The sequence below is a fragment of the Pimephales promelas genome, chromosome 11 (genome assembly GCF_988280905.1).
Source record: "Pimephales promelas chromosome 11, fPimPro1.hap1.1, whole genome shotgun sequence".
Classification (NCBI taxonomy): Eukaryota; Metazoa; Chordata; class Actinopteri; order Cypriniformes; family Leuciscidae; genus Pimephales; species Pimephales promelas.
This window is the reverse complement of record NC_142779.1, coordinates 10,426,037-10,439,043: the sequence shown is the minus strand read 5'-3', so window position 1 is coordinate 10,439,043 and position 13,007 is coordinate 10,426,037. Positions and strand designations below refer to the sequence as shown.

General features: G+C 36.5%; 1 long non-coding RNA gene across 1 annotated transcript in view; it reads left to right on the top strand.

The window, feature by feature from the left end:
* The first annotated feature begins 1,757 nt into the window (after positions 1-1,757).
* LOC120479515 (uncharacterized) overlaps positions 1,758-13,007 on the top strand; it is a 50,351-nt gene continuing 39,101 nt past the window's right edge. Inside the window, exon 1 of the long non-coding RNA XR_016145508.1 lies at positions 1,758-1,825. This is a non-coding gene — a long non-coding RNA (uncharacterized LOC120479515). The remainder of the gene's footprint in view (positions 1,826-13,007) is intronic.

Genomic DNA, 13,007 nt, shown 5'->3' with positions numbered 1-13,007 from the left:
TCAGTCATTTACTGTATGATTTCCAGGTTTAATCTGTAACCATTTACTCTAACCAGTTGGAAAGTAGCCTGTGATAAAATCTTATTTCCAAAGTGGTGTATTCCAGCCTTTAGTTTTGATAAATATCATTTTAATATGAACATACAAAATAAAAATATGATGGTACTGGTTTGTTGATAGTTCTCAAGTGAAATGTTAATTTTGGTAAATCATTTAACAGAAGACATTGTCAGTAATGAGTTTAGGTTATTTTTGCAAGTCTTGGTGACAAAGATTCTTATTTGCTTGTGTCCTGTGTATATTCTTTTTTCCTGGCTTGTTCCATCAACATGGCCAAGTAATGAAACTTCAGAAACTCCACCTAACACTCTCCAGGTACTGTATGATGCCCATGCTCTCCAGGACTGAAGACAGAGGCCAGAAGTTTCTAGGCCAGTGAGCCTTCAACAGAGCTCTGAGTGAGCCAGATTTTTGCACTAAATGCTTAGAGCTGATTTTGTCTCGGGCCAAGCACAACACTGTAATGCATCTTAAAAGCATGACACGTTCAAAAAACTGCAAAGCCGTAGGGTGACTCATTGGGGCCTTTTCTTGGGGGCCAATATTAAGATATTAAGACTCAACAGCAGTGAGGTTAGTATTTCAGAAAAACCTACCCTGGGAAGAGAAAATTGATCAGAGAGTCTTCAAAACTTCGAAAAAAATGTAAACTTGTCATGGTCCAGTTGTTGATGACTTTGTAAAATGCTGTGGTGATGCTTGTCTGCAGCTGATGTATCTCAGTCCAAAGATATGACTATTGATTTCAGAACTAAAGCTCATTCTTCCCAATATACGTTCATTAAAGGTAAGAAGGTGGAGTGTGTGGAAAGTTATTAATATTTAGGTACTATTATTTACAATAAACTACATTTTGATGTTTATACCAGAAAGACGTCTGTCAGTTTTATTCAACAGTTATCCTCTTGGGTAGTGAATTTTTTGCACTGCTCTTGCTATAGAACGATCAAAGATGAAGAACAATATATAAATATTAATTTATCCATTGTACACTCAGATTGTTAAATACTCAGAATGGTATATATTAATATTTTAAATTTATATGTAGCCCACTGTTGTGTGTTCTTATTTATCTTGTTTTATATTGTGGTGTATATTTTTAAGTGTTTATTACGCTGGATACAAATATCTTGATAACGTTGAACATGAACCAACGTTACTTCAAAATACACAAATCATAAAACATAAAAAATAAACATAAACAATGACTGCTTAGTGAATGGTGACATACGTACAGAAGATCACAGGATCAATAACATCCCGCCAGATTGCCTGAATCCATTTCCGTCGAACGGAAGGAATGAAAACGAAAGCTCTATGGCTGCTTTTGGGAATAACAAAAAAGATCGGGACGCAACAACGCTATCTGTTATGAATGGAGCGGAAGAAAATTACCACTTCAATTGCGTATTTCCGGTCACAAATACGGAAGTTGTGAGAAAGGTCTATTAGGAGTGACCACGGTCAATCGGACTGCAGTAGATGTGAAAGATATTAATAAAATGTTAAATCAGCCAGCGCACATACCTGTTCCTGTTTTCGGTCGAAGTCCACAGACCAAAGTAGTCAATTGTCGAGTTCGTGCGCATGATCATTGGTATCCAAGCAATAACACGCGAACTCGACATTCGACTACTGTGGACTTCGACCGAAAACGTGAAGTAGACATGCAGGTATGTGCGCTCTGCGCTGGCTGATGTAACATCATTTTTATTATCCTTTACATCTACTGCAGTCCGATAGGGAGCTAGCCTACTAAAATTAGGTAAGTCCATTTTTTTGGTTTGTTTTGATTTATTTGGTTTATTGACTTGTTAATAGCAATTTAGTGTGGGATATGTGTCGGGTTTCGGTCCAGCTTTTAAAATAACGACCATGTAAACGAAAGGCACATCCGATAAAATATTTTTACGTTTTCACCCGCGAGCGTCCTCGTGTAAACAGGGCCTAACTACGTTTTCACAACAACAATGTACTAAAAAAAATCTTTGCGTTTTCCGTGTACAGACGACAATGTTGTCAAAACACGTCTAAAAAAGCCCCTCAAGTGCATCTCAATTTAATTATTGACAAAATACGATTCACATATCCATAAACAAATTAATGATCATAAAAAGCTTCATACATTTGCTAATGACAATTCTCAAACTCATGACTCTTAAGAGACACAAATCTATCAGGTTTTTATGTAATTTTACCAATTTGTTTCCCATTTCCTTTTGCCATTTTCCTTTATTACCTACTTAGTTTTCCCATGGAAAACTTGCAATCTGAGAGTACAGGTTTCTCAAGCTTTTGATGTGCACAGTACATTCGAGATAAAAACAAATATTGCTGCATCCAATATTTAATGTTGGGTAATTTGTTTACCTCATGACTATTTCAAGATGTTGTTGTTTGTCCTCTTGATTCCTGTGAAATGGCAAAGAATACCAGGGATTTTTTTCTTGGAGTATATGACAGATGTAAGGGCCATGTTCAAATATTGAAATAGATGTTCAAATATTTAAGCAAATCTTCTTAAATACAAAGAAGAATAATTCAGCACCACATTAAGCCATCATCTCATTAAATATAATTTATTAGCAAAGTGAAAACGCCCACACAAAGTATAAACTGTAATGTGAGATATTGATCGTTGATCATTTCTCACATGAACCTATGGTGCTCTCTATGTTCAATGTAGAGCACAGTAGTTAGGAGCCCATCATTTCCTGCATTTCCCCTGGTACTTTACTGGAGACACAGCTGCCCTATTCTGACGTGCATCTCAGCCATTGTTTCTGCAAAGGATCAGCTCCCAGCTGAACTCACATCCTGCCTGCGAAGGAAGCAAAAGGGACAACACAAGAATGTGTGTGCAGAAGCCAACCCAGAACAGTAGAGTTTAATGAAGCCTAATGAAGATCTATGCGAGTCCAAAGTGGATTTGACTGGTCTGTTAAAAGAGCAAGGCTGTTTGCATTCCTTTAAAGCAACATATTCCCAAAGTTGGCTCAGGTCAGACTTAGAACTTGTTTGCGTCACCTGTTTGGATGCAATGTATATGTTTGGATTTTGCTATTGTGCATGGAATTGGTTTAAAAATTGAGATCAAGACCCCCTATCTGCTCCAAAGTTATGTGCGATAACAAAACATAATGGATCAAAAGGCAACTGTTTTGCTCTCAATGCGCTGAAAATAATTTAGAGCATGCAAAACACAAGTAACCCCCAAGAGTTCTGTGGTCTACACACTTTAGAACAAGAGTACGAAATGAGCATATTTCAAATGGCTTCCAATGCAAACAAGGACTGAATTTTGGCAGCGGCCACTGTGCTTTGCTGATACTGTTAATTGTCCTGTATAAGGGACCTGGTGAAATCTGCGCACTGTGTGGTAAGTAAGTGTGCGGTCCTGCTTCTTGCGATAGTACAGGCCTCCTTCCTTAAGCCTGAATAGCACTTTTTGGCACACGTGGGATCAGGTATAATGATGTCTTTGGCTGCCGGTACACTGTAAACGAACTCAAAGCGCTTGTGTTTATGAGTGATCGGGCTGCTTGGGGACAGACCAGAAGTAGGGCCGAAGCTTAAGGTAGAGTTACGTTATATTTTTAGTCAACTGATCTCATATTTTCAACTAAAATTATATGAAAAGGAATGTCAAAACCGACCAAGCAGTAAATGATCTATCGGAAGAGTTGAGCCAAGTGATGATAGGAATTGGAGGACCTCTGAGGAATTTTGCAGACTTGAACAACACAAAAAGCACCACATACCGGAGTATGTCAAGATTTGTGTGATGAGGGAAATTCCGCATGGTAACTATATGTTGCCTAGGATTTTTAGTTATGTTGAGGACTTGCTTGCATTTAGAAATCCTAGAATACACCGTTGTTTTTCAGATCACTGTTTTCTGGCCATTGCTATTTTTCTTCCTTCTGAAAGGTATATTTTTCCTGAAATAACAAGCGAGAGCTGCAGATTTGAGTCTTATTTCTAATAGTCCAGATTAATGTTTTGTGGACCCTTGTGAAGAAACCGAGGAAATTGTGGCATTTATAAAAGGCATGTGAAGTGGAGTGAAAAGACTGAGAGTGAGAAAGGAAAAAGACAAAAAAATAAGGAATAAGGGAAAGAGAGAGGGGCGGTTTTTGTCATCATATCTCCAAAGCCTCAGTTCTACATTAGACTCATGGAAAACTACTTAGAACTCCAGACGTGCTAGTCTTGCCAGAATCAGCTTCCATTCCAAAAGGAATTAATATTAATATTAGAGAGAGTCGACCCTGACATGTGCAATTTAGGCCAGAACCCGTATAAATCTATCCCAGAAGCCCTCGCTTCCGGTTGGCCGAGAACTGGAAAGCTGGAACTTCGAGAGCTGAGCGTCTGAAATATCCATCGGCCAATTATCTCCCTCGCCCCGCTCGGGCTTGGAGCTCCATAAAAACTTGTCTGAGATGGACTCTGAGGCATTTCTGTTCCTCATATCCCATCTGACAAGCACTTAAATGTGAAGGACAAAAAGAATTCTGCAGTTCATCTATCACCTGTTACAGATCTGGGCTGTAGCTGAAAAGTAATAGTGTAGTGTTACCCGCAGCTATAGAGAGCCACGAAGTCTATTACTGAAACGTTCGTGTCGGTTGGTTCAGTGTTTACATATGGTTTGACGTAGTACATATATATATACTTTTTGTGAGTTTGAAATTAAATGGAATTGCCCATGATCCACAGGAAGTTGAATTGGATACACAGGAAGTAGAATTAACTGAATTACAATTTTCATAAATCAAGAAAAAAAAAATCTATAGGAGATGTTTCTATAAACCTTTGTCTGAAAGTTTTATTCTTCTTTCTAATTAAAAAACACATAGTTACATGACATTTCTTTGAATCTCTGTTCATTTTAATTCTACTTCCTTAAATTGGAAATATATAAAGAATTAAATATTTTTATTTATTTATTATCAATTCAATTGTCATTGGCTTTAATACTATTTTAATAGAATGGTAAATGCCATTGGCTTTAATAGATTTTAAAAAGAAAGATGAAACATATTTCTGTGTAATGGTTGGTTAGTAATGCGCTGTGCAGTCAATGAATCGCTTCTGTAGACTCCCATGTGAGACTTTATAAATGGAACATCTAGCTGTTGGAATTACAGTTAAAGAACCCGTTTCCACTGGAGTGTTATGAGAATGTGATTTTCATTTCCAGATTTATCGAAGTTAATAGATAATATTCGTAATTTAATACTACATCTACAAAGTCAAGAAGACCCTGCTGTTCTCAGGCCTTTTTCCACAGGCTCTCTGCAGGTTCAGTGTGTAATATTCTCAGCACCTGTGTAATGTGTGCTAGAGATTTGACTGCTTAAGTTAGCCGTGTCTGTCATGCTAGATGTTTTCATCTTGCCGTTAATTTATTTCTCTTTGCCTCTGGCATGCAACCGCCCGACCGTGATGGAGAAAAGTTGAGGGTGTTAATGTTTTTTTTTTTTTCTTTTGTGCAGCCGAACTGGCTGGCAAGGAGTAGAGCTGTCCGCCTTAAAACTCAAAATGACTAAGTATGACAAAGTGAATCAAGTGAGCTAATAGTTGAACTTTTTTGAGCCATGATGAATTGACTGTCCAACACTGAGAAATATCTTCATAATATTTACTCAAATACTCCAGGAAATGAATGCCTCCAAATGGCAGTTTCAATTTACACCCTCTAAAAAGTTTCCTTTGCTCCCACATGCTCTTCCCTTTACATCATGTTTTCTTTATATCTTTTTACTTTTCATATAAAAAGAAATACTAGATTCTTGGATTGTGTACAGTGCCATAGTATAGTTGACATATATTTGAGTGACAGAGAACCACATACAACAGGTGAGAAATTCAGAAAGAGGGAGCAGCTTAAATTTAACAGTGATATAACATAGTTTACTATTACCTGTGTTTTCCCTGAAAATGCCTAAAACAGAATACATTTTGAGCTTTCACAGAACATCACGTATGAGTATGAAATTTGAGTCTAGTAATCTAATGGATTTGTACCTCATGAATATATATTTTTTATATTCATGAATGTAGTTTCATATATTCAGGATAAATTACACTACACTGTTTGGAAATGTAGTTTACCCAGAGTATATGAAACATAAAAATTACTTATATAGGCTAGTACTCAAGGAAAAAAAAAACTAAAACAAATTGTTAATTTAATCAATATTGAAATAATTTTTTATTAATAATTCCTTTATTTAATTATTTATTTTTGCAGTACAAATCTGATGTTTTATGCACAGGCTATCCGATTGGAATCTGGTCATGTTTTAGTGAATAGAGTGAATAGCAAAAAAATCACATGAAATGTTGCAACTGCCGGTCGTACGGAAAATTACAATTGAATTACATTCATTTAGAAGATAACAGCGTTTGGGGGTTCTGAAAAGCTCTATGCAGCAGTGCTGGTAGCGAGGGAGAGTGACAGTCGCCCAGCCAATCATTTCTTTCTTCCCGGTTGGAAATAATGAGCTGTGTTTATTGCACCACTGAGAGGACTACAGACACTCGATTTGTATACTTTCTTTTTCAGAGTACTTACATGTTAATTATGTATTGGACATAGACAGTTTAAACAAATTTGGGGAAAAGTTTTTTAGAAAATTTCTACCTACCCCACCTTTAAACGTACCCAACCATGAAATATGCACCCCCTACCTCCTAAAAAAAAGAGCATTCCATAAAAAGCAGTGACACCCCCAGCTAGAGACCCTTCTTGGGAAGGATTTTGGGACCCTTTCAACAGCATGGTAGGAAGTAAGCCTACTCTCATATTTTATCGTTTTTATTGTGAAGCAGACTGTATTTATCAATAAATCAACTCTGCTATCAAACTTATTGAAAGAAAAATGATCAAATAGTTATCAGTAAATCTCAACTAACATTTGGGGCCAAAATATTTATTATTTTAGGGCTAAATCTGCAACCCTGTTACCCATTCTGCTGTCTTTTCCTAAATGTTATTAGAATATTTTACACATAAAAAAAAAATCATTAATATGTTTTATTACATTTTCATGTTCATTTAATGTTTATTGTGAGAAATAATTAGATCACACACTGTTTTAATGTAGACATGTTGCTATGTTGTGGTAAAAGGGTTGTAAATCCTAAAAAAAAAATAACATGGCTTATTTATCTTGACCTCCTGAGGTGGACAAACAACATCTCAGTATCAGTGTTGGCTGTACCCCAAAACAAAAAAAACAAATAAAACATAAAACACTGAAGATTCATTTTTACTGTAAAAAAAAGAGAAAATTCTTTATGAGATATGTCAAACATGCTGTCATATATAAGTATGCCTGATATAACATTGCGTTGTGTGCCGTGTTTTTAACAGACATTTACTGTAAAAAAGAAAAGAAAACTAATGTATGGCTATATACTGAGTGGAAAACACTGTTATTTAACATGTATTCTGTGTACAAACTGTAGTGATCCTGGTTTAGGCTCAGGGCAGAGGAACGGATTCAGAGCAGAAATGAAGTGGTTTAACTGAACATGTAACCTTGAGAGTTCGGGTAGAATTACAGGTGTACTTCCTTTCCCAGGCTCAAAAGAGGGTGTAAATCTTTGTGACTGAGGAGAGATGCAGCCAGGCCTACTATTGTCATACACACATTCACACACAATGAGTCAGGCAGGTGAGCGAGTAGGTCTTGAGATTTGGCGCGAGTGAGGGACAAAGAAATAGAAGTGAAACCAGAGGCGCCTTGCTGAGGAGCTCACCTGGGGATGGAGCGGCGTGCAGGCTTATTCAGGTGTGAGGAGGGGTGTGTTGCCTCACCTCCACGCACACACAGATACATGATACTTCCTATGGTCCCACATCCCCACATGCCTCATTTCGCATGAACACCATCTTGCCAAAACATCAATGCGCGGATTAGGTCTACTCAGACGCATGTATTTATAGTTAAAGATATTATTTGGCACAGGCTTGAAGGGGAGAGTTCACCCAGAAATGAAAATGCAGCCACATCATTCCAAATGTGTACGACTACTTATTCGGTGCGGAACACAAAAGTTTTACTTTTACTTTTAATAAAAAGTCTCAGTGTAAGTTTTTTGTTTGTTTATCCATGCAATGAAAGTCATTGTTATGGACCCCATTTGCTTGCATTGTATGGATAAATACATTTTTTTTTTATTATTAATATTTGTGCTCTGAAGAAGAAAGTAAGTCATGCAGGTTTAAAATGACATGGGGGTGACTAAATTATGCAATTTTCATTTTTTAGAGACAGTTTGACATAACTGTTCTATAAAAATGTGACAATATACTGTACGTTTTGTTTTAATAATAATAATAATATTTTATTTGTAAAGCACTTTTCATAGTTAAAACAATCCCAAAGTGCTACAGAGTATAAACAAAGATAAAAACCACTGAATTTCAAGCTGAATTTACTGACTTTAATATTTAATATGCAATTGAATCTCAATGTCAGTAATTATGCTTTATTGAATTGTTATCTTTATTACATTTTAATTGAGAGACAATGAGATCACAAACTCTTGCATATAATCAGGCAATCTTGATTTTGTTTTGTTTTTTTGGATAAAAAAAGCACATGATGATGCTTTGTACACATGCTCCACTAAGCTAAACCCTTTGTGATCATTTTCTGGCTGCTGTTTACAGTCTTTATGTGGATTGATTTCAGAAGAAACGTGATTATCCTCATCACTTTAGCGTCCACAGCCTCTGTGAGGCAGCTTCCCGTTTCTCAGCGCTGCAACCCTACACCAATATAGCGAGAGTTTATTTCACCCGTTTATTTTTACTAGCAAATCTCTTCCTTCTCTATTCCTCCCACTCGTTAGACATCCATTGTTGAAGAGGATGAGAGTTTGCTAAACATGTGTGCTGTTGGAATAGTATGTTGACTTCCTTTTCCCTTAAACTCTAGTTTTCTTTCTTGTCAAACATGTTAAACACAGCAAAACAATTTTTTTAAATCATGTAAAGTAAATTGAGTGACATGTACTGTTTTAAGTCACTATCTTCTTAGTTTACTTCATACAGTTGGCCTATGTCTTTAAATGACTAGTCAAAGCTGTTTTCATTATGTTTCATTGTGTAGTAATGTCAATAACATCTGACTAATATTTTTCCCTGGGAAGGGTGCTTCAGCAGGCCCAGATGTGCGATCTGTGGATTTTTATCACATTTTCTGTTGAATTCGAATACATTTTTCACATTTTAATTCATTCTACTGATTTTATTCATTTATTATTATTAATTTTAATGGATCAAAATTGATAGTAAATACATAGTACAATGCTACAAAGAGGTGATATTTTAATAAAATTTATAGAATTATGTAAAATTGGAAAAATCCTGGAAAAAGTGCATCATATCCAGACAGCAACATAGTGTTGCTCCAGATCCGGCCCACATCTGGTGCACGACGTGGGTTGCACACGGCTCAGATGTGGGCCGGATCTGGGCCTATGTTGACGTCTGGGTAGTTGCATCATATTAAGCAGCACGACTGTCTTTCCAAATTCATAATAATGTTTCTTGATCACCAAATCAATATATTAAAATGATTTCTGGGGATCATGTGATATTGAAGACTGGAGTAATGATGCTTTTTGAAAATTCAGATTTGCCATCATGTGAATAAAAATATTAAAATAGAAAACATTTCTTTACAATAAGTTTCGATCCAAATTTGGGTCAAATATGGACAAACCCAAATGTTGGGTTAAAAATGCAATTAAGAAATGTACAGTTGAAAGTGAAGTTGGTTTAAAATTTAAAATAACATTTTAACCCAACATTTTGGTTTGTACATATTTTACTCAAATTTTACTCAAAGTTGCAATATTTATAATATTTCTATTACTATTTTTTATGTATTTTGTAACAAACAAAAGCAGCTTTTGTTAAGCATGAGATACTTTTTTTTTAAAAAACAAAAAAAACATTTTAATTCCACAGAACTAAAGGAATTAAACCTATTACCGTGCAGTTTCTAGTGTGATACGTTACTGTTTGAGAAATGCTTTTACTATATGCTTTGCAATGCTATTCTGCACATTTTTCACCTGTACTATGATGATGTTTGGGTTGGCCAGGAGCTGATATATTCTATTTTTCGTTGGTTTGAATCTTACATTTGATATTTCTAGGCAATGCAGATATTTAGAAAAAACAAAATTTGTGTGCTTTCAGTGGCCGTACAAATAGAACAATTTATTGGAGATGATTGTGTTTGTGCTTTGTCACCAGTAGAGGGAGATGAAGAAAGCAGTCTCTAGGGAGTTCAGCAGCACTGCATGTGCTAAAGTGAGACGTGTCAATCAATAGTCACTTGAACTAGAGGCCTTTGAGAAAATAAATTGGTGGTGGTCTGTGCAAACATGTGTTTGGGAACTAGATGTTGGGCACCTGAAAGACTGTCTGAGCGGCATGAGAGGGGTGTGAAAGCTTCCTGCATCAGAGTGTGTTCAGACTTGACTCTTCTGGCAGCTTTTCTCATCGGCTTGGATGAACTCTTGCTGACATCAGTCTGAGTGTAACATCATGACTGCATCTGTATTCTCACACACACACACACACATACAAGACCAGTGACCGTCTGAATGCAGGTGAGAGGAAAGCCTGGATCGTTTTGAGTAAAGACGAACAAAAGGCACCCATTTTTTTTAATAAGACAGACCCAGCAAAGCCTGCAAGACCTGTTAGACCTAGCTGTCACTGATTAGGAACAAGGAAACGATACAGAGCGTTTCCTATTTGTCAGGCCAAATCATTTAAAGAGCGCATGTTTGTCTGGAAACACATATTTGTACAATGAAGGTACTGTATATGAGTGTGTACATGCTGTTCTCAGGTTTCCCAGTCAAATTATTCAAACCCGGTGTCTGTTTCATAGCAAGAGACAATGTCTACATGAGATTAATAATAATGTCTTTGTTTGACTTGTATCTGAGTTTTTAAATGTTAGCATAAATGATTGGCATATTAAATGTTTTTGTTGAACATGCACAATGGCAACAATGTTTCGAGAGTAGAAAAAAAAAACACACACGATAGGCTTATCTAATTGCCTTGCCATAAGTCTACCAAAGTTTCACTCGGGATTAGAAGCACTTGAGGATCTCAGAGTTTAAAGAGAGCTTTTAGGCTCCCGAATTAGGGGTGTTGACAGGCCGGAGCTCTGTCGTGTGTTGGAGTGATGGCGAGAAGTTAATGACTACCTGTTCAGGTGAGAACAGCACCTACTGTGAAACCAGTCTGAAGACTCTCACTGACAGCTTCTCATGGGAAGGGTTGGCTGAGGCTGATAGGCCAGAACTTCCTCTGAAAGACAAGGTAAACAGCGGGGTGAGGATGACAGCACAGGAATGTGAAAGATGCACTTTAATGGATCCTCTAGTGTTCTGCGGGGCAGGTCAGTGAGGGAGAATAGAGACGTGAAAGTGATGGGCTGAGTCTTTGGAAGAAAAGGGAGGATGGAGGCGTGTGATGAGAGACTGGCGGGTTGTCAAACGCATCTAAAGATGTAGGTGAGAAAAAAGGGACCCGCTAGATGTACCAGAGTCGGGACTCTCTACACAGTTACTTATTGTTCAAAAGGAAACGGCTTTCAGTAGACCTTTCGCACACAGTCATGCTCGCTTTGCTCTGCTGACAGATTTATCTTGGAGGACGTTAGCGAAAGGCTTAAGCTTTTGAACTCTGCTCTTGTGCCAAAAATATTACTCAGCTATGGCATTACATCATTAGGACTTTGTATTTTTAGGTGGTTGCAATGACTATGTTGGCAACTTATTTAGGAACATGTTACAAAAAAATATGCTTGAATTTAGCATGAACTTGCTTATATTTTTACTCGTTATGTAAAGACTTAATGTGATTTAAATGTGGCTCAAGAATTGCAGCCTTATTCTGTGATTAACTATAAACATTTCAGTCGGAATTTTGGTGTAATTCTTTCTGATAAACAGAAAGACTTGCTGAAATGTAAGTTTAAGGTGTTTCATCCGTTCATGAACAAGTCTAATAAAACATTTTGCTGAAATCTTTGAATTCTAGCTTCTAATCCGAGCAGATCTGCTATTGTTAGAAATGAGATTTCAGTTGTTGACAATTGTGCTTAACCACCACAGGATATCCCATGTTAATGGGGTGTTAATGGGTTTCTTTATTGCTAGCGTAATACCATTGGTCTTTTTGTGTTCGGTGACACTTTAAAGAGACAAAGTGGAACTATTATGTACTAATTCTTAAATTACATAGATTCCTAGGTGGCGTAGAGCAAGACTTGCAAGACTATTTGATGGGTTTACAGAGTAATTGGTGTAACTGGTTTTGGTTTCACTGACTTTTGACCTTTGACCACAGAGGGCTGAGATGCACCTGCAACTGTGTGTCACGACCCATGTAACCTCAGTCACATAAGCTTCCCTTCGAATACTGGTCAAGACAGCAGATGGATCCTAAAACAAAAATAGCTTTTAATGGTTTACTCTTTCCTCTATCTATATAAGGCCATAAAATCAATATCAGGCTTGTCTGTTTTAAAGGGATAGTTCACTTATTAAAAGGCTGTCTTCATTATTCTGTCTTGTCATTCTAAATAAAGTGTTTTCTTCCAAAAGAGGACATTTCAAAGAATGTTCACGCTGCTTACTTTCAATGAAAGTGAATTGTGATCAAACTGAAATTGTATCATCAATGTAGTCCATACAATTCATGAATAATATTTCAAGTGTTATTAATCTATATAAGAGCTATGTTTGAGGAACAGAATTCAATTTCTGCTAATTTGTATAAATATAAAAATATATAAACATTTATTTAATTAAAAAATTATAAAGCAGACAAAAGCTGCATTGTTGATGGGAAAACCAGCAAAATACATAATGATTAAAATAACTTTAAAAAT